The sequence below is a fragment of the Sciurus carolinensis genome (assembly GCF_902686445.1).
Source record: "Sciurus carolinensis chromosome 14 unlocalized genomic scaffold, mSciCar1.2 scaffold_124_arrow_ctg1, whole genome shotgun sequence".
Lineage (NCBI taxonomy): Eukaryota > Metazoa > Chordata > Mammalia > Rodentia > Sciuridae > Sciurus > Sciurus carolinensis.
The window spans coordinates 864888-886564 of record NW_025920109.1 but is presented as its reverse complement, the minus strand read 5'-3'; the positions used below and the strand labels follow the sequence as shown (position 1 = coordinate 886564).

The following is a 21677-nucleotide window of genomic DNA, read 5'->3' as shown; positions in this document are numbered from 1 at the left end:
GTGTAAAGAGTCAGTGGAACTTTCCATCCACCTTGCTGCTAACTTTCTGGTCACCTTTGGCAGGCTGGTCTTTGTTCCAGCCGCTCAGCTTTTTTGTTACGACTGCTCAGCTTTGCCCCCTATAGTCCCCTAATTTCTGACCTAACATCCTGACCTTTTTGGTGATATAGGGCACCAGAGTCTGGCTGCTTCCTGCATGTTAGGGGCTCCTGGGGAGAAAATGGTTCATGTTCTAGGTTGGTGGGGAGGCAACCATAAGAGTGTAGGAACATCTGGTTGTAGGTCACCCTGGCAACTTCACTTATGTGGTTCCGGGCAAACCTGAGAAGACAGGGAGCAATCATTAGCAGAAATTCTATCACAAATAGGGGAGTAAGGGTAGGGGTCATCCAGGTGACAAGAGTGGAATTCAGCCATCCTGGCCAGGGGTCATTTGATTCTTCTTGCTTCAGCCTTTTATTTAGACATTTGAGAGTTTTGACATTGCTTTCATTAGACCAGTTTCATTGAAGCAGCAACAACATCCTTCTCTTAGGAAGAGGCATGTTCCCCTTTTGTCTGCTGTCAGATCTAGTGCTCAATGGTTCTGCAAGGAAACCTGAGCAATAAATGTTATTCATCTTTGCAGGGATGTCAGGGGGGCAGCAGATGCCTCTACTGCCTTCTGGAGTTGCTGTTCTAGCTTTTGTTTGGCAGTGACTGCATAATTAAGTTCTCTTGTTGGTATAACCTGTGTTTAGTAGAGATCTCTTTATTCCTGTGACTTAGGGTTAGATAATCATACTAGCAAGCATAGATTGAGCCTACATATGTAGTTTAGGAAGATCTGTAGCCCTTAAACTGACTAAAACTTCTGATTCTGGCAGTTTCTCTTGATAGTTAGCAGGTACATCTGCCTAAGAATTTCTCTCTTGTAGCTTCCAGTCTTTATTTACTTTAGGGAGGTTAACACAAGTGTACATCTTAGGTTGCATTTGACTATTGTTTCTCGTAAATGCCAAAGAATGGCTATATTTATGTTTTAACTGTTTTCTTGTGTGTCTAAGATTATGCTGGTCAAATTGACCTGTTACTGACTTTTCTTGGCCTCTGTATTTAATCTCAATTTCTAAATTTGATCTTAACCATCCAGCAAGTTAGTCTTACCAGTCATAAATTAAGAGTGCTGGGCTTTAACTTCAATATCCATGACTTTACAGTTATTTATCCTTTTTTTATCTAATTGGGGTTTACATTATCTGTCCTATTGGTGATGCCTTACCTTCAAGTTAATTTACAGTGTTTGCTCTTGAAGCAATACTTTTGCAAAAATTAATCCAGCAACAGAGTTTACAAGGAAAATACAAAATGGAATCACCAACAGTAAAACATTCAGTTTGTGCAATAGGTATCCTGAATTCTGACTGAGTTATTCATTATATCCCCTGTTTGAGATCACAGCAATCTTTACAGCAAACATCAAACTTTTGAACACAACTTTAAATAAATTAAAGTCTGGCTTATTTTGGAGCCATTCTAACATGCAGCCAGGTGAGGCAGAGCCTTATTTCAGATAAGGTGGGGCTTTTTCACAAAACACAGATTTTGAGATTAAACAGAGATCAGATGGAACTCTGTTCTCTGTTCTCTGATGGAAATGCAGTTCTAAAGAGTTACATTAGCAATCTTTATATATGTCTTACTATCAGGTTAAAGATTACATAAGCATTATTCTTTGGTTTCAGGAAAGTTACAGAGACTAGGACATCTATGCAACTTTTCACAGCTGGAAAGTGCAATGTTAGCAACTATGTGTTGCTTTCAGGCAAGTCCCCTGTCCAAAGTTACTGTAAGGCAGGCAGGAACCAGAGAAGGGAACTGAGGAAACACTGGTTATCTGGCAAAGGAATTCCTTCCTGCCTGAGAACTGTGTGCCTGAGATCAGTGTCAGAGCTGATAGGATTCTTGTACAGAGCCTTCCCAGTAAGGGTACTGCCACAGCAGTCAGGCATCTTGTGCCCCTACATTCCCAGGTACTAGGCCACAGCCTGTCTAACGTACATATAACCAACTTAGTTATATGCAAATTTGTTGAAATTTGCCCTTTACTTACACAGACTTTCTTAGCACTTTTACCCTCATATATTCCCTCACACAAGAACTTTCTGCCTTAGAAACATTCTTTTACTTTCTACTGAATACATTCCCATACTTAGAACCTTCTGTTTTTCTTTCCTATCTGGTGAGCACTTTGTGGTGAAAAATTCACACTCCTTCCATATAACTCAATGTGAGTGAGCAATCAATCAGGAAGGCATATTTGGAATCTGTGTAGATGTTGACCTGTTTACCTATGGATAAAATTCCTGATCAGAGCAAAGAGTTCAGCCTTTTGGGAAGTGGTCCCTTCTGGAAGGCAATTGACTTCCAGAACTGAGGTGGTTGGTGGTGACAACTGCGTAAAGTGGCTCTACAGTGTCCGTCAGGGCCCAGCACAGAACTGCCATCTACAAAAATGATTAGGTTAGGTGAGAGGAGTGGGTAATTGAAGAGGTCTTCAGGAGGTGAATGTAGCATCTCTAGCACCTGTGGGAGTGGAAGGAATTTATGGTTTAAAAGGTTCTGCAGTTGATGGGTGGAAAACAGTTACTGGTTGAAGTAGGGTGAGTTTTAGAGCTTCCTTAGTTAATTCAACTGCTGTCGCCAGTGCTCGGAGACATGAACTGTGGAATCAAGCTTCTTGGAGAGATGCCACCAGTCTGTGAGAAGGGCCAGTTGGTTGTGCGAGGAAGCCAGTGGCAACACCCTGCTTTTCATCCGTGTAGAAGTGGAAAGGACAGTTAGGGTTGGGAAGAGAGAGCAGGGGAGGATATAAGAGCTTCCCTGAGCTTGTAAAAAGAGTTAGTTATCATCTCAGAGGAGGTAAGGGGCTTATGTGGAATCTCCTTTGTTGCCTGATATAGGGGTTTGGCAAGGAGTGCAAAATTAGGGACCCAGTGTCTGAAAAACACCAGTTAAACCCAGGAAGGAGAGAATGTAATCTGCTGTTTCTGGCAGCTGTAAGTCATGCAGGGCTTGGATTCTGTCTGTTGTGAATCTCTTAGAGGTAGGAGTGAGGAGTATGTCCAAATATGTGACTGAAGGGGTGGTGAACTGGGCTTTGGCTGGAGAGGCTTGATAGCCTCAAGATCCCAGGTAGTTAAGGAGCTAGGCAGTGTGAGTCCGGGAGGCCTTGAGGGATGGGCTGCATAGGAAGAGGTCATCCAATATTGTAGGAGTGTACTACTTCCCAAATCACAAGTAGCCATTAATTAGAGGTCCTGGACCAAACGATAGGGTTTATGTACTGGCAGTATGGGTTGTTACAGGGGAGTCAGTAGGGATAAGGATTCCCTGAGTAAGCAACTGGTCTACAATGGGTTTAAGTCCTTCCCTGTGAGTATGGGAAATTGGAAACTGGGGACATGAGGGAAACTTAGATTAAGGTTTCAGTTGGATAAGGACTGCTTGTGGTGGGAGGCTATGACTGGCTTGGAAGTGTTCCAGACTTGGGGGTCAACCAGGTCTGGGACAATGGTAGGGTAGGTGGTGTGTGAGCACTAGAAAATGTATGAAACAGAGGTAAAAGAAGGTGAATACTAGCAGTGTGCCTGGGAAGAAGCTGTAGGGTGGATCCTAGGGGTTGGAGAATATCTCTTCCTAGGAGGGGGACTGGACAGGAGGGAATAACTAGGAGCGAGTGTGTACAAGGATGTCCCTCTAGGGCACAGGCTAATTTAGCTATTCTGCTTGGGAAGTAGGGTTTTCCATCAATTCCCATAACCGAAACCTGGGAAGGAAATAAAGACTTAGAGTGGGCAGGCAGGACAGAATAGGTGGTCACCATGTCCACCAGAAAAATTATCAACTTACCGATTACCTGGAGCTTTTACCCTGGGCTTGGCTAGGGTATAGGGGTCCTCCAGTCTGGGCTCCTTCATTCTTCTGTGAATCCCAAAAGCTCATGAGACGGGATCGACTGGCTGACCACACCTCTGCGTAGAGACGCTGGGGAAGGACCGGCCATAGGGCAGTCATTCTTCCAGTGTCCTGCTTGTTTGCAGGTGGGACATGACCTGGTGGGGTCCGTGGGTTTGGACACTGATGAGCCCAGTGACCTTCATGTTTGCATTTGAAGCAGGCCCCTGGTGGAGAGGATTGCTATCTCCCCTTTGAAACTCTTGCTGGAGCCATAGGCCGCAGGGCAGTTACCAAGGTTTGGGATTGGAGTGTCACCTTTTTTCTGTAAAGAAGCTTGCCTGGCCAATTTTTTGGACATTACAGACTTTAAAGACCATTTTCACCAGATCTGGGATAGGGGTTTGAGGGCCTCCTCAGCTTGCTTGAGCTTTTTCTTATGTTAGGGGCTGATTGAAAAATGAAGTAGGTTGCTAGCACTGTAGCCCCAGAGGGAAATTCAGGGTCCAGTTTAGTATATCTAGTAAGGGCCTCTGTAAGGTGGTTAAAAAATAGAGCTGGATTCTTATCTGGATTCTGGGTAATCTCCCTCAGTTTATCAAAGTTTACCACCTTATTGGAGACTACTTGAATGCCTGCTATGAGGTATTGGACCATGCAAGCACGGTAATGGTGACCCTGCTGGCCTTCCTGGTAGTTCCAATTTGGTTCAGTTATTGGAACCTGCTTCTCTGGGTAAAGTTTGCCAGTTAAATGGGCTTGGTCAGCATGGTCCTGTGTTGCCTGTTGGATACTGGGAGTGGAAGAAAGGATATTAAGACTATAAGTTTGGGAAAGATACTTAAATTCCTTAATATAAGTAGAGGAATCAGCAGAGAAAGACCCTAAATGAGAATGGAACTTAGATTTGCATAACCCTTTTGCCCTAGCTATTTCCCGGAGAGGATAAAGAAGCTCTGGGTTAGGCAGAGGGAGAGTCTGATAAAGTTGTCTGTTAGTGCTGACGGGAGGAGGGAACAGACTAGGCAGAGAGACTTCTGAAGGAGGAGGTGGGAGGGAAAGTGGAAGGGCCGGAGGAGGAAGGGGGGAGGAGTAGCATCTGCAGGAGGAGGGGTGTTCCATCCAGCGGAACCGGCGCAGAGAAAGGAGACATCACCAATCTTTAGTTGACCAGATTTATTGCATCCTCCCTGTTTCTCTGCCTCCTTTGTTCTGCTACTATCTCCCTTCTTCTTCCCTCTCCCTCTCTCCTCCCCCAGGCTCCTAGCTTATCAGCCAATTATAGCAAAACTTTCTCTCACACAGGAGAGCATGCAGAGGAATGTCAGCATAGCACTATATGAATCACGAGCTGTCTACACGCGGCATGATATTAGCCAATCCTTGAGCCTGGCGTCAACACGTCATAAGTCTCCAAGGAACTAGTAGGCAAGCAACCTTTATGGGTACTTTCTTACTTTGGTACCCAGTGCCCTTTAGCTCATTGCCAGGTGCCATCTTGTCCAAGACGGCCCTCAACAGCTCCCACTTTTGGTTATAAAAAGAAAAGGACAGTGATTGTGCCTGTCTTAGGTGCCAGAGTCAGACTTTATCCTTAGCCGTCATTGGGAGTCAAAGAGCTGTTGGCATGCTTTGATCCCTGTCTTAGGTTGGTATAAAGTCCACCCTGTGCTTACCCGTCATTGACTATCAGTCCTGTAATTGGGAGAGCCAATCTGAGGATCAGAGCCTTGGTCCATGGCCATAAGGGCTTGCCGCACCACTAAGGCTTGCCGTCTTTGATGACTCCTTAGAGACAACAGATATCTGAGCAGCAATAATAACAGCAAGAACAACAATCCCATCATAGCAAAACTTCCCATCCATTGTTACCAAATTGTAATGCTGACTGTAAGAAACTAATGGTTTCTGGCATACCCGGGACCTTGACCTGAGTACTATTTACCTCAAATATAGAATTTCTCAATAGGGTAGTCAAATTAGTAAACTCTTTAGTCCATGTCCCATTAAGCATGCTACCAAGCTGTTTGGACAGATTGGCAGCAGCAGTAATATTAGAATAGGGTATCGGGTAATGCATAGTGCTTGGACGTGCACTAGACAGCTCATCTGTGTGTTAACAGTCAACATGTCCACTTGTTCTTGTAGTAAGTTCACTCTTTGGTTAGAATCAGGATTCCCATGGCGAGATGCGCATTGATGTTTTCCTGCACTGTCAATGCTTCGGCAGTGGCTTGTGACAGATTGTTGAGCAGTGAGCAGTAGGAATAGCAGTTCCTAGGGCAAGTCCAGCAGCAGTGTCAGCAGCTGCTGCAACCGCCGCAGCAACAGTGATGGCTATAATGGTTGAGATACCAAAATCTCTTTTTGCTTTCACGGGTAGGAAATTCCACTCACTATGTATTAAGGTCACTGGGACTGGAATGAATTTTGGAATCCTGGCAATCACAGCCAGAGGAAATAGTGAAGCATCCCAACAACTAGACACATAACACTCTTAACACATAACACATAACACATAACACATAACACTCTTAACACATAGCACAGTTAAGGACCTCAGTATCATTATCATTGTTATTAGTAATGTTAATATTAAACATAGAACTGTTAGAATGAACACAGAGACATGACACATTCTGGAGTAGGGGGGAAAACCTGATAAAAGGAAGAGTAATTGGCCTCGCACCCTGTATAACTATAAACAGGTGTATTACTTCCCTTTATATAGGTTTGCTTTAGACTGTACCTTTAATGAATGAGAGAGAGATTGCCTCCCTGTATTATGGTGGTTTCTGAGGTGGCTAACCAGAGGAAGCAAAGACTACCTCTTAACTTGAAGTTTAGACTAGTAATAAGTGACTATACAGTGGAACCAGCTGGTAGGTAAGGAATACCTAGAAGTTCTGTACTAGGAAATAATTGAGGGAAAATTTGTGTGCCATGAGTGATATATCCCCAAAAGTTTTAGGAAGAGCTAAGAACAGCAGGCTTACCACCATCACCATCATTTTGTGTTTCGGTGCCATTTTCTTTCTTATGGAAAGTTCTTACCAAGCGCCCGGGACACAGATAGGTTTTTGTTGGTCCTGAGGAAAAACACAAACAGATCCTCTCCCCGAAATTAATATTGGGTCAGGTCTTTTCCAGGACCCAGTCAAGTTGTCTTTCCACATTGCTTGTGGATGGTCACCAGACTTTTCACTAAAATGTCTATCAGCCGCAGTACAGCCCATAGCATCCAAAGTTAAAAAGTTGAGGGTGAATAAAGCAAGGTTAAGTCTGTTCTTGGGAGGGACTAATGCCCCTATTCCCCCTTTTTGTCGGGGTTTCGGCCGGACCCCTGGCCCTAGGTGTGGCAAGGCTAAGATGGCGCCTGGCAGTGAGCCAGAGCAGTTAACTTTTGCACAAACAACTGACATTATTTTGAGGAAGTTCCAGGGATTGGCTGAGCTCCCTGATGGACAGTGCAGGTCCACTATATGCCTGCCTTTGCTGCCTGTATATGTTAATGCTCTCCCCTCGTGCAAAAAGGCTGATTGGTTACAAGTACTATATATATTGGAGTGTAAGTTCCTCAAAGAGGGAACTAAGAAAGAGAACAAAGAAAGAACTATGAGGAAGAAGCACGCAAAATAAAGAGCTCAAAAGAACCAGGCCTGTGTCTTATCTCTCTGCGGGCAGGGAGTGCGATAGGTGGCGCCGAAACCCGGGAATCTACAGATAAAGTAAAAGGTAATTATTTATTTTCATTTATGACCTTGAGTCCGTCATTGGTATTTCATTTATGACCTTGAGTCCGTCATTGGTAGTTCATTTATGACCTTGAGTCCGTCATTGGTATTTCATTTATGACCTTGAGTCCGTCATTGGTAGTTCATTTATGACCTTGAGTCCGTCATTGGTATTTCATTTATGACCTTGAGTCCGTCATTGGTAGTTCATTTATGACCTTGAGTCCGTCATTGGTAGCTGGCAGTGAAGGGTAAAGAACCCAGAAAAAATTGAGTCTACATAGATAGATGCAGTGGTACCAAATTGTGTGTGTGGTGTGTTATTTTTGTGTTTGTTGTGTGGCTTGTTTGTGTGCTTGGAGCTCTTAGTGCTGTAAGATTTAATCATAGGAACAGAACTGTCTAAGACTGGAATGCAGCAGCCTAACAGCTTGAGCATTCCTTGATACCATAAAAAAGGTCTCTCCGTGGTTTTTAGATAAGGGTTGTTAAATATATTCCTCAGTGGAAGCACCTGGGAGAGGATCTACACATAACAAAAAAGCAAAAGCTGTTACCTGTTGGAACTTTAGCCATTTGGTCCCTGATTAAATCTTGCTTACAACATAAAGATAAACAAAATCTAAAGGGACCCCTGGAAGAGGGAAGTCAGGTTTTAGAAGAGATTAAAGAGAAACGGTTCTGTTCTCAGAACTCAGAAAGAAATAATAACTCAGAAGGGGAAGATTCAAAAGAGGAACTTTCAGGGGAGGAGCTAGAAAGGACATTTGGGAAGCTAACAATGCAGTCTAAGCGCCCTATTAATGATGACATTGACACCGGTGAAGACTCGAGACCTGTGGGCAATAGTTAAAAAAACACTCTTTTGTGGAGCCTCTGACTGAGGGCAGTCAGGTTTTGGAGAAAATATAAGAGAAAAGGTCTAAAACATCAAAAAGGGCATCAATAAGATCAGGGACAAACAAAAATAAAAATGAAAGTGGGTGTAAGGAACAACTTGTTAGAAAGAGGGAAATCAGTTTAGGGGAGGGTCCCCCTAGGCAGAGAGCTCAGCAGCTCCATTCCTTAAAAGTAGTAAAAAGTAATGTTTTGTGATTTTCTGCATTCAAACCTAACCTGATTTCTCAACCAGGAAAAAAAGGGTTAAAAAGTCCTGGGTGATCCTCCCTCCCCCGCCACATTGGAATGTAACTACAGCGTCTCAAGGAGAAAAGGGGGGTAACCTAAAGATAAGAAGAAAAGAAGAAAAAAAGTGTCCGTTTTAAATTCCTGGGCCGCTGCATAAAACTGACTTATTCTTCAGGATTCTTGTTTTGTTTTGTTTTTTTTTCTTTAATGCTGTATTTTTGAGCTCATAATTTTAATCCTACATACCTAGGTTAATGATTTTATTTTTGATCAGTTCTATTTTTTATTCAACTGAAGTTTTTTAAACAGCTGTTTCATTGCAATGAACATTCACCTATAAATTACAAGGCCTTTGATTTTGTGTTATTTGTATGTCGTACTGTCTGGTGTTATGTCTTATCTGCATCAAAACTGAGCGCTCTTAAAATTAAAATTTAAAAATGGATCCAAATACTTTTATTCACGTGATTTAAAAGGGTTCAATTTAAATTGGGTAAACTAATAAAAGTAAAATATTTTTAAAAATAACTTACAAGTCTCCAGGTGGTCAAACTAATGAAATGTTAATGTTAAACAATGTCTAATATCATTTGCTTCTAGGACTTTTCTTCAGCAGGAAAGAGGCAACGGATCCTGTTCAGGACACTTGTCTGATATCTTGGTTTTTATAAAATAAATAAATTGGAGTTAACATGTATGGGATTACTCAAATGTGTTTGTAGAGACGTCTGGTTAATTTACAAAGTTAAAATGCTAATTGTTAAATAACATCAAGTACTCTTAACTCCTCAAATTCCATGGGGTATCATACTTAAACATTATTGGTGTTTTCATAGGTTGGTAAATAAAAAGGGGTTAAACTTGCTTTGTGTCATCACTAAACTAAAAACAAGGTTACTAGAAGTTATGTCCTAATAAGTGGAATTCTATATATAAAGGGTCCCAAAAGTTTCAACTGTGTTTCAATTAAGAGTACTATAAACAACAAAATATTTAATCTTATTAAAATAGGGTGATTTATCTAAATTCAGAAATTTCATAAGAGTTGTTTCAAAATGTGAACAAAAAGGTGTCAACAGATAAAAAAAAAAAATAAATAAATAAATAAATAAATAAAAGTTTCTGGGTATAGAAATATATTTAGTAAAAGGTAAAAGGAAATGTTTCTGGATAAAAAAAGTCTGTGTATAACAAAGGATAAGTTTCAACAAGTCTGTGTGTAACTAAGTTGGTTGTGTGTATGTAAAACAGCTAAAGCTATTTAAGGTTTTTCCTAAGGTGAAATACTAATGTTCTGATATAAGCCAAAGTTTAATCTATATGGTAAAATGACATGGTAAAATGGCAAGGATTTCTTAGAAACACTAATTTATTCTTAACTTTGTGTCTCTTAAGTTTTATTCTTTAAAACAATTGTCTTAAAAATAGGGGTTTATACAATTATGGTTAAACAACTGTTAAAGATTGTACTACGTTATAAAGTCTAAATTTTTCTTTAAAAACTAAAATTGGTAAGAACCAATTCCTCACTAAAATTAAAATAACTCTAACCACAGATGTACCTTATAACCCACAAAAACAAGGTATTGTTGAACATACACATCTCACCCTCAAAAATGTTCTTTATAAACAAAAAGGGGGAATAGAGGAGACCTTCAGGTCCCCTAAAGATAAACTTTCTCTTTGTCTCTTTGTTTGGGGTTTTTTTTAACTCTGGGTAATAAGGGTAACTCGGTGCTTTACTGGAGCTGCGGCTCAGTTTGTGTGTTTCCACGGAATAAACTAACTTACTACCTCTTTTTAGTCTCTTAGGAGGAACAGTTCAACTATGTAACTAAACAACTGCTTCTCTCAATTGTACTTCAGATTTGTGCTATCCCTCAATGTTAAAATGCTTCTAGGTTCCTGCTGGCAGACTTAATGTGTGTTCCTACCTTCCTACCAGTCCCAGTCTCTGTTACAGATGCAAAATTGCCAGTGTTGCTATCAAGAAACAGGAGAGAATTTGACATCACAGCGGCTATGGTCACTGCAATAGTGGTTTCTGCAACAGCAGCACTAGCAACTGCCATACCTACAGCAACAGCAGTCAATCACTTGGCCGAAAATATAGCTGCAGCCTTACAGACTAAAGAGACCCTAAACCAACATCTAACAGCAGGCATACTCCTTATGAACCAGCGAGTGGACTTACTTCAAGAACAAATGGACATTTTACAGGAACTGTTAAACGTGGGATGTATTTATCATCTGGCGGGACTGTGCGTTACACCTGTAGCTTACCATAACTTCAGCTATGCAGCAAACTTGTCTAGAATCTTGTCTGCTCAGCTACAAACAAATTGGTCTTATACATTTGATAATCTTACTACTATTCTTAGATCTCAAATGGTTAGTCTCAATGCTACTAGAGTTAATGTAGCCCCTATGTCCGAAGTGCTAAGTTGGCTATCCTCCTCTTTCAGCTTTGTAAGCAATGGGCAGGTATGGGAGCCTTTTGTATGTTCATGGTTATTACTGTTATCTCCCTCACACGCCTTATCATGCGCATGCGCCGAGATCAAGTTAGAGATCGTATCATCTTCCATCAGGCCATAGCTGCCCTAGAGGCCGGCAGTTCCCCACAAGTATGGCTCACGAGGCTGGATCGCTAGCCAGACGGGTAAGGAAGGAGGTGACCACTGTACCGACCTAAGACAGGAGCTGTAGCATGCTCTGCAGTTATCCGATAACGGGTAAGGACGGTGGTTGACCACTCCGCCTAAGACAGGCACGGTCCCGAGCTTTCCTTTTCTTTTTAAAATATAAAAGGGGGAACTGTCGGGGTTTCGGCCGGACCCCTGGCCCTAGGTGTGGCAAGGCTAAGATGGCGCCTGGCAGTGAGCCAGAGCAGTTAACTTTTGCACAAACAACTGACATTATTTTGAGGAAGTTCCAGGGATTGGCTGAGCTCCCTGATGGACAGTGCAGGTCCACTATATGCCTGCCTTTGCTGCCTGTATATGTTAATGCTCTCCCCTCGTGCAAAAAGGCTGATTGGTTACAAGTACTATATATATTGGAGTGTAAGTTCCTCAAAGAGGGAACTAAGAAAGAGAACAAAGAAAGAACTATGAGGAAGAAGCGCGCAAAATAAAGAGCTCAAAAGAACCAGGCCTGTGTCTTATCTCTCTGCGGGCAGGGAGTGCGATACCTTTTTGTTTAGATAAGCAGACTTTCAAATGTTTGATTAGCCCTTTCCACAATAGCTTGTCCTTGTGGATTGTGGGGCAATCCTGTAGAATGATAGATATTAAACTTTGAGCAAAACTGTTGAAATGAAGAAGAAGTATATGCAGGCCCATTATCTGTTTTAAATGATTTTGGCCTTCCCATAGCAACAAAGGCTTGAAGGCAATGACTGATTACATCTTTTATCTTTTCCCCTTTATGGGTTGTAGCAAATATATATCCTGAATAGGTATCTACAGTTACAAGTACAAATCTTAAAGTACTAAATTCAGGGATATGGGTGACATCCATCTGCCATAGATGATTTGGAAGGAGTCCTCTAGGATTGACTCCAAAATGAGGAACAGATAAATGAGGCACACAGGCAGGACACTGTTTTACTATATTTCTGGATTGCTCTTTTGTAATGTTATATTTTATTTTGAGAATAGTAGCATTGACATGAAAATCTTTATGGAAATTAATTGATTTTTGTACAATGTTAAATGCATGAGGATCTCGAGTAGCTGAGTCTGCAGTAGAATTTCCTTGAGCTAAAGGCCCAGGTAAGCCTGAATGTGCTCTGATATGGCCTCTATATAAAGGTTCTTTGCAAGCCCACAGAAGAGTTTATGCTTGATGAAAGCATTGTTGTAAGGTAGATATAATTGCTTCTAGTTCAGTTTTTTTTTAGCAGACTTATGAGAAGTAATAATAGTTTGTACTATGTCAGAAACTACTGTAGCTGTGCCAGAGGAGGAGCCATCTGTAAAGATTGTATTTGTTGCTGTGATAGGTTGAGCCTTAACAACCTGAGGGAAAATAACAGGATGTTTTTTGAAGAAGCTGACAATAGGTGAACTTGGCAAGTGATTATCAAAGGTGGCCATGGTGGAACAATAAATTGCCCAATCTTCATTACTGTTAACTAGTATTTCAATCTCTTTTGTCGAGAATGGGACAATAACTGTCTGAGGATGAACTCCAAAACTCGAAGGGCTGTCTTAAGTCCTAATGTAACTAGATTTGCTACCATCACAGGATATGGGGAAACAACATATTTGGGGGATACTGGCAAATGGATCCATATCAGAGGTCCAGTTTGCCACACCAGACCTGTAGGAGTATATTCAGAATCTAACACTATGAGGCTAAAAGGCAAGGATAGATCAACTCTATCACTATGAGCATTTTCTAAAGTTTGTTTTACTAACCTTAAGGCTTTTCTATCTTCAGGAGTTAAAATTCTGGGGGATGTAGGGTCTGAATATCCTTGGAGAATATCAAACAGAGGCTTAAGTTGACCAGTGGTGATTCCCAAATTTGGTCTTACCCAATTTATATCACCTAATAAATTTTGGAAATCATTTAGAGTCTTAAGCTTTCCTGTGGCTAATTTAATTTTTTGTGGCCTAACACAGGTATCTAATATTTGATGTCCTAGAAAGGTAATAGGGCTGTGGGTTTGCACCTTTTCTGGGGCCACATGTAATCCCCATCTTTCTAGGGTTTTGATGATATCATCAAATACCCTTAATAAGGTCTCCTGTTCCTTATGAGACAAAAGAATATCATCCATATAATGGAGACAATAAAGCCCTTTGCAATTTTGTCTAATCTGTGATATAGTCTGGCCAACATATATTTGACACATAGTGGGGCTATTTGCCATTCCCTGGGGAAGGACCACCCATTGGTATCTAGTATTAGGTCCTTCATTATTCAAAAAGGGAATGGAAAAGGCAAATCGAGGACTATCCTCGGGATGCACAGGAATGGAAAAGAAACAATCTTTTATGTCTATAGAAATGATATGATAATGTTTTGGAATAGCAGCTAATGAGGGGAGACCCAGTTGCACTGGGCCCATAATCTGCATACTGGAATTTATGGCTCTCAGATCTTGCAAGAGTCGCCATTTCCCAGACTTCTTTTTTATGACAAAAATGGGTGTATTCCAAGGGGAAGTGGAAGGAATGATATGATTTTTCTTCAATTGTTGATTAACTATTTCCTGGGCTGCCTCTATTTTTTCTTTAGAAAGGGGCCACTGGGGGACCCAGATAGGATTATAGGACTTCCATTTTATCTTTAATGGTTCAGTGGCCCCTCCAGAAAACCCAGACCCTTAGTCCCTGCAGACCTTTATATATGTACTTAAATCTTTATTTTTCCATGGTCTTATAGCTTCTTTACACCATCTATTTGCTTGCTCATAAGCTAATTGTTTTATTAAGGGCATAGCTTGTTCTGAATCCCCAAATACTCTAGCAGCCGTTTGGCGTAGTCTGTCAACAAAATCTGCAAATGGTTCCTTACTCCCCTGAATCACCTTAGACAACTGCCCCTGTAAATTTCCTGTCCCTTGAATTAACCTCCAGGCTTTAGTGGCAGCAGCAGCAGCATTTTGTGCATACACTCCAGGATCATAAATAATCTGCTGTTGAATACCTTCATAGTTTCCTTCCCCTGTTAACATTTCTACATTTCTTTGAGGAAAGCCTGCGGCAGCGTTACAATGTGCCGTTTCTAATGAGGCTTCCTGCCATGCCATTTTCCACACTAGGTACTGTCCCCCTGATAGCACAGCTTTACATAGCCTTTTCCAATCTTCCGGCACTAGATTTAGCCCCGCTACTGATTCCAACATACTAATTGTAAATGGGGCCTGTGGACCGTACGTAGCCACTGCTTCCTTAAAGTTTTTTACTGTTTTGAAATCCAGAGGTTGGTGGGAATCTTTGTCTATTTTGGTCCTCTAGCACAGGGAAGATTTTTGGGACTGCCGAGGTTTCCTTAAGGGGGGTTTCTTCTCCCCATGGTGAAAAACCCATCTGATTTACAGCATGAGATAACTCCTCCCAAGGGTACTTTGGAGAATATAGGGGACAGGCTGCTTGAGGGGGAGCGGCTGCCTCCAGGAAGGGATTGGTATTCCTTCCCGATATAACTGATGGGGGCGACTGTGTCCTTGATGCTCTTTCTAATTCCTCCCTAGTAAGCCTCTCCTCCTCTTCTTTCTCTTCAGGAGAAGTTACATTTAGTTGTTCCTTTATCTCTTCCAGACACATATTTCCTTTTTTAACTAAAGTTATTATTTTACCTTTTTTAGATGTTAGACATTCCTTAATGAGCTGCCACATGGGAAAAGTACCTCTAGGTAATGTGGATTGTTTTTCTGCTTTAATAAGATTCTCTATATGATGTTCCCATTGTGGAATATTTAGGATTCCCTCTTCCAAAAACCAAGGACTAACCTTGGCCAGTGTAGTTACATATGCTGTTACAGTATATCGTTTTACAGCAGTTCCATTAGCCTTAAGTACATCTTGTATGATTCCTATCATATGATTTCTAGACACTTGTGACCCCATCCTGGAGCTATGAGACCTCCCTTATCGGGGCTGTGTAGACTCCCTTCACCAGGGTTATGTGGCCTCCCTTTACCGGGGTTATACAGACTCCCTTCACCGGGGTTATGTGGCCTCCCTTTACCGGGGTGATACAGACTCCCTTTACTGGGGTTATGTGGCCTCCCTTTACCGGGGTGATGTGGCCTCCCTTTACCGGGGTGATACAGGCTCCCTTTACCGGGGTTATGTGGCCTCCCTTTACCGGGGTTATGCTGCAGTTTTCCTACAGCTTACCTAAAGTTACTTAGTTTTCCTATAGCTTACCTAAAGTTACTTAGTTTTCCTATAGCTTACCTTAAGTTACTTACATGGGAGGACGCAGAAGGAGGAAGAAGTTCCCCATCTGGGCCACCACGTTCCATCCAGCGGAACTGGCGCGGAGAAAGGAGACATCACCAATCTTTAGTTGACCAGATTTATTGCGTCCTCCCTGTTTCTCTGCCTCCTTTGTTCTGGTACTGAAAGATAGAGACACCGGCTTCCCCAAATTGCCCACAGCCCTGCTCTTCCGCACCTGTATAAACACAAGCTTTCCCAAACTGCCCACAGCCCCGGTTGTAAAAATGGTAAAGAATGTATAAACACAGACCTCTCTCATCTTATCTGTGAAGGCCAGGGGAGCTGACCTGAGAACAAACCTTGCTAACGATAACCCTCCTCCCGGAGGTCAGAGCGACTCAGAACTTAAGATAACTTGCTTTACAATTGTATATGTTAGCTAATTCGGAAGAACACTGTATAACTGCTTGCCTTTTATTATATAAACCCTGCTAACAAGGGCTGGGGGGCCTCTCTTAGCGTCACTGGTTAAGGACGCAGAGGACCAAGCTCGAGCTTGCTAATAAATGACTCTTTGTTGCTTGCATTGATCGTGGTCTCTGGTGGTCTTTGCGGGGTCTCGAGCCTTCGGGCACAACATATGGGGGCTCGTCCGGGATACCCCAAACCCACCTAGACACCTGATCATAGAGTCATTCAGCCAGTGAGTAAGGCATTGCCCTGTGTTTTCTGGTCTGGATTGCCTGCAGGTTCTGGTTCTGGGCTGGCATAGTCCTGGCAGACGCGCTATAGGACCCCAGCAGGGTCTCGGGAGATGTCCCCTCGACCTGTCGGGCGACTTTGTCGCATTTTGGTGACTCTGGCATCTGGGCAGCTGTGCTGCATTTGGGCGACTTTGTCGCATTTGAGTAACTCTTTGTCCCATTTGGGCGTTGTATTGTGCCTGGGCAACTCTTTGACACGATCGGAAATTGTTTTTGTTGGCTAGCCAATTTTTGATTTAGCGCACTACGTGTCTGTCTGTTTGTGTTTTGTACTGTGTGGTCTTTACTCTTGCCTTCTATCAAGTTCTTCATTGTGTTAGTCTGTTACAATTCACCACCGTTCCTCACTCCCAACTCCTCTTCCAGCGCTCCTGTGGTGGCGGCAGCAGCGGCAGCGGTGGTGGCTCGGGGCAGGCGCCAGCCATGTCCCCTGGCCACATCCCCCGGCAGCGGCGGCGGCTGCGCACCGTTCCTCACTCTCAAACTTCTCATCTCCAATCTGGAGGAAGACGGGTCTATAGATCTCCTGATAGAAAGGAGCAATACTAATCAATGGTCAAATTCATTTCATCCTTTTGGAATTATACAGGAAACAGGTTTTCAACCGGATAGATGACCAGCGGCAGCTCTCTGCTGTGACGACATTTCCAATCCACATCGGCGTCGTCTGGCCCGGTTTCTTTTTTACCTAACCCTTACATCTCTTCTCCTCTCAATAGTTGGATATCTAATTGTTATAGAGATGGGCCAAACTCAAAGTACCCCTTTGACTATCATGGTCAGCCATTTTGAGGAGGTTCAAGCCAGAGCATGTAATTTGTCAGTTGAAATCAGTAAAAGAAAACTTGTAACTTTTTGCAAGTCAGATTGGCCCACCTTCCAAGTGGGATGGCCCCCAGAGGGAACCTTCCACCTCCCAACTATCCAAAAGGTCAAAGATAAAATCTTCCAATCAGGAAAAATTGGCCACCCAGATCAAATTCCCTACATTTTAACCTGGGAAAACTTGGTAGATAATAACCCTCCAACCTGGCTTTCTCCCTTCCTACCATCACCGCCCTCCCCCACAACTAAGATGCTTGCCCTAAAGAAGTTAGATTCGTCAGAAAAGCCCACAGCTCCCCACCCTATTCTCCCGGAGGATGATCCAGGCCCCCTTCTTGTTAATCCTCCCCCTTATACTCAAGCCCCTATTCCTCCTCAGGACCCAGGACCGGAGGCTACAGAAGAGAGAGAAGCGGCTACGACCGAAAACGAGGAAGAAAGAACTGGCTCGGGAGGGCTGGCAAGGCGAACGCGGAGCCGAGCTCAGCGGGCAGCCGGCCCCTCCCGACCAGAAGCTCCAGATTCCACGGTCGCTCTGCCGCTCCGAGAAACTGGGCCGCCAGACAATGCTGGCAATCCCTGGCTTCAATATTGGCCCTTCTCTACAAGCGATTTATATAATTGGAAAAATCAAAATGCTAAATTTTCCGACAATCCTAAAGACTTGATTTCCCTTTTAGATAGTGTCATGTTCACTCATCAGCCTACTTGGGATGACTGTCAGCAGCTACTCCGGATTTTGTTCACAACCGAGGAACATGAAAGAATCCAGATGGAAGCCAGAAAGTTGGTCCCAGGAGACGATGGACAACCCACTGTAAACCCTGATTTAATTAATGCTTCTTTCCCCTTGTCCAGGCCTCCGCAAGATGAATGGAACTACAATACGGCTGAAGGTAAGGAGAGACTCCAGGTTTATCGCCAGACTCTAATGGGGGGTCTCCGAGCAGCAGCTCGCAAACCCACTAATTTGGCCAAGGTGTATTCAGTCATGCAAGAAAAACAGGAATCACCTTCAGCTTATTTAGAAAGATTGATGGAAGCATTTAGACAGTATACTCCTATGGATCCAGAGTCCCCAGAGAATCAGGCAGCAGTAGTAATGAGCTTTGTTAACCAGGCAGCACCGGACATAAGGCATAAGCTACAAAGAATAGAGGATTTGGAAGGGAAAAGTATTCAAGACTTAATGAGAATAGCCCAGCGGGTATTCAATAACAGAGATGCACCAGAGGAAAAGCAGCTTAGGGCTACTAGGGAGATGACCAAAGCATTAGCAGTAGCAGTGCAGGGAGGGAGAGCAGAAAAAGAAGGAAACAGACTCCCGAGTAATCGACCACCACTTGGGAACTCCAGAGTGCATGATCTGGGTCAGAATCAGTGCGCCTACTGTAAGGAGGAAGGCCATTGGGCTAAAGATTGCCCTAAAAAGAGGAACCATAGAACCAGAGATGGTAAATGGACAACTAGGAGACCATCAGTCCTGGTCACCCGAGATGAAATGCATGATTAGGGGCAACGGGGTTCGGAACCCCTCCCCGAACCTAGGGTAACTCTGAAAGTGGAGGGGACTCCAGTGCAGTTTTTGGTGGATACAGGAGCTCAATATTCAGCCTTGACTGACCCTCAAGGAAAGATATCAACAAGCACCTCATGGGTGCAAGGGGCTACAGGGATTAAAAAGTGCCCTTGGACAACCAAAAGAACAGTAGACTTGGGAACGGGAAAAGTGTCTCACTCGTTCTTAGTCATACCTGACAGCCCCTATCCCTTGTTGGGAAGAGATTTATTAACCAAAATCGGGGCTCAAATTAATTTTCACCCTGAAGGTGCCCAGGTAACCGATGGGCAAGGAAAATTGCTACCTATGCTAACTCTTACTTTGGAGGATGAATATCGGTTACACCAGCAGCCGCGATCCCCTGATAAAAACATTGAAGACTGGGTACGGCGGTTTCCAGATGCCTGGGCAGAGACTGGGGGAATTGGGTTGGCTAAACATCGGCCCGCCCTCTATATAGAAATAAAACCAGGAGCTAACCCCGTTAGGGTTAAACAATACCCCATGCCCAGGGAAGCTCAAATAGGAATAATCCCCCATATCCGGCGACTGCTGAACCAAGGAGTACTACGTCCTTGCCGATCGGCATGGAACACCCCCCTGCTTCCAATACGGAAGCCTAACTCAAATGAGTACCGCCCAGTTCAGGACTTAAGAGAAGTAAACAAAAGGGTGGCAGACATACACCCTACTGTGCCTAATCCGTATACACTTCTGAGTGCGCTTCCCCCTTACAGACAATGGTATACAGTGCTGGATTTAAAAGATGCCTTTTTCAGCCTGCCTCTAGCCAAAGAGCCAAGAGCTATTCGCCTTTGAATGGACAGACATTGATGAGGGTATAAATGGACAACTTACCTGGACGAGATTGCCGCAAGGATTCAAAAATTCTCCCACCTTGTTTGACGAAGCTCTACATGAGGACTTGGGTGAGTTCAGGCAAAATCATCCCAACCTAACTTTGTTACAATATGTAGATGATCTCCTTATAGCTGCTGAAAACTGGGATGAATGCATCCAAGGGACAGAAGATTTACTCCAGACACTGGGCACCTTGGGATATCGGGCGTCAGCAAAGAAAGCTCAAATCTGCAGACCTGAGGTAACATACTTGGGCTATCTCCTAAGGGAAGGCAAACGATGGTTGACACAAGCCCGCAAAGAGACTGTTCTAAGAATCCCAAAGCCCCAGTCCCCACGTCAAGTAAGGGAATTCCTCGGGTCGGCTGGCTTCTGTCAACTCTGGATCCCAGGGTTTGCAGAATTAGCCAAACCACTGTATGAGGCCACAAAAGACAAGCAGCCTTTTAATTGGACAATAGAAGCAGATACAGCATTCCAACAAATCAAGGATGCCCTCTTGTCAGCCCCAGCTCTGGGGCTTCCCGATGTCGTTAAACCATTCTTCCTCTATATAGATGAAAGTAAAGGGATCGCAAAAGGAGTTTTGACTCAATACCTAGGCCCCTGGAGGAGACCAATAGCATACTTGTCAAAAAAACTGGATCCGGTGGCTGCGGGCTGGCCCCCATGCCTACGTATGATTGCAGCCACAGCCCTAATGGTAAAAGATGCTGATAAATTGACAATGGGACAAGAATTACATGTGGACACTCCACATGCTATTGAGGGAATCCTGAAACAACCTCCAGATCGATGGCTCAGTAATGCTCAGCTCACACATTATCAGGGCTTATTACTTAACCCTCTCAGGATTATTTTTCAGGCACCCTCAGCGCTCAACCCTGCTACACTGCTTCCTGACCCTGACCTGGACACACCCATACATGACTGCTCGGAAATCCTAGCCCAGGTTCATGGGCTCAGAGAAGACCTGCAAGATCATCCGCTGCTTGATGCAGATGCAGTATGGTTCACAGATGGGAGCAGCTTTCTACATCAGGGTCAAAGGTATGCGGGTGCAGCAGTAGTGACTGAGACAGAGGTGATTTGGGCTGAGCCCCTACCAATAGGCACCTCTGCCCAGAAGGCAGAACTGATAGCCATGACTAAGGCCCTAATGATGGGAAAAGACAAAAAATTGACTGTATACACGGACAGTCATTATGCCTTTGCAACTGCCCATATTCATGGGGCTATTTACAGAGAAAGGGGAATGCTAACCGCAGAGGGGAAATCTATTAAATACAAGGAAGAAATTGTGTCCCTGATAGACGCCCTCTGGTTACCCAAGAAATTGGCTATCGTACATTGCCCTGGGCATCAAAAACCATCTGATCCAGTATCCAGGGGCAACTGCTTAGCAAACAAGGTGGCACGTGAAATAGCCCTCCAGAGAGACTTGATCACGGTTGCTCAACTCCCAGACTCTGGCCCACAAACCCTCCCAAAAGACCCAACCTACACGGAAGAGGACTTATCATGGATTCGCCAGCAACCACTAGCCCAATGCTCAGATGGATGGTGGAAAGAATCTGAAAACCGGATAATACTTCCAGAGCTGATGGGGCAGAAAGTGTTGTGCAGGCTCCACCAGACCACCCACATGGGGACAAGAAAATTACAGGACTTGATGCTGCAAGCAGGAATTAAAATTAAAGGTGTACAATATAAGATAGAACAGATTGTCAAAAGTTGCAGGGTTTGTAAGTTAACAAATGCAGGATATAGCAAGGGGGAATCCGGAAATAGATTAAGGGGGGATAGGCCAGGGGCATATTGGGAAGTTGATTTCACTGAAGTAAAACCTGGAAGGTATGGGTATAAATATCTATTATTTTTTGTAAATACTTTTTCAGGATGGGTTGAAGCATTCCCCACCAAGCGGGAAACGGCGCAAATAGTGGCTAAAAAAATTTTAGAGGAC

General features: G+C 43.5%; 1 pseudogene; it reads left to right on the top strand.

Annotated features, from left to right (window-relative positions):
• The window catches only part of LOC124973321 (inhibitor of growth protein 1-like), a 41435-nt pseudogene extending 23478 nt beyond the window's left edge, over positions 1-17957 (top strand).
• Positions 17958-21677: the final 3720 nt, after the last annotated feature.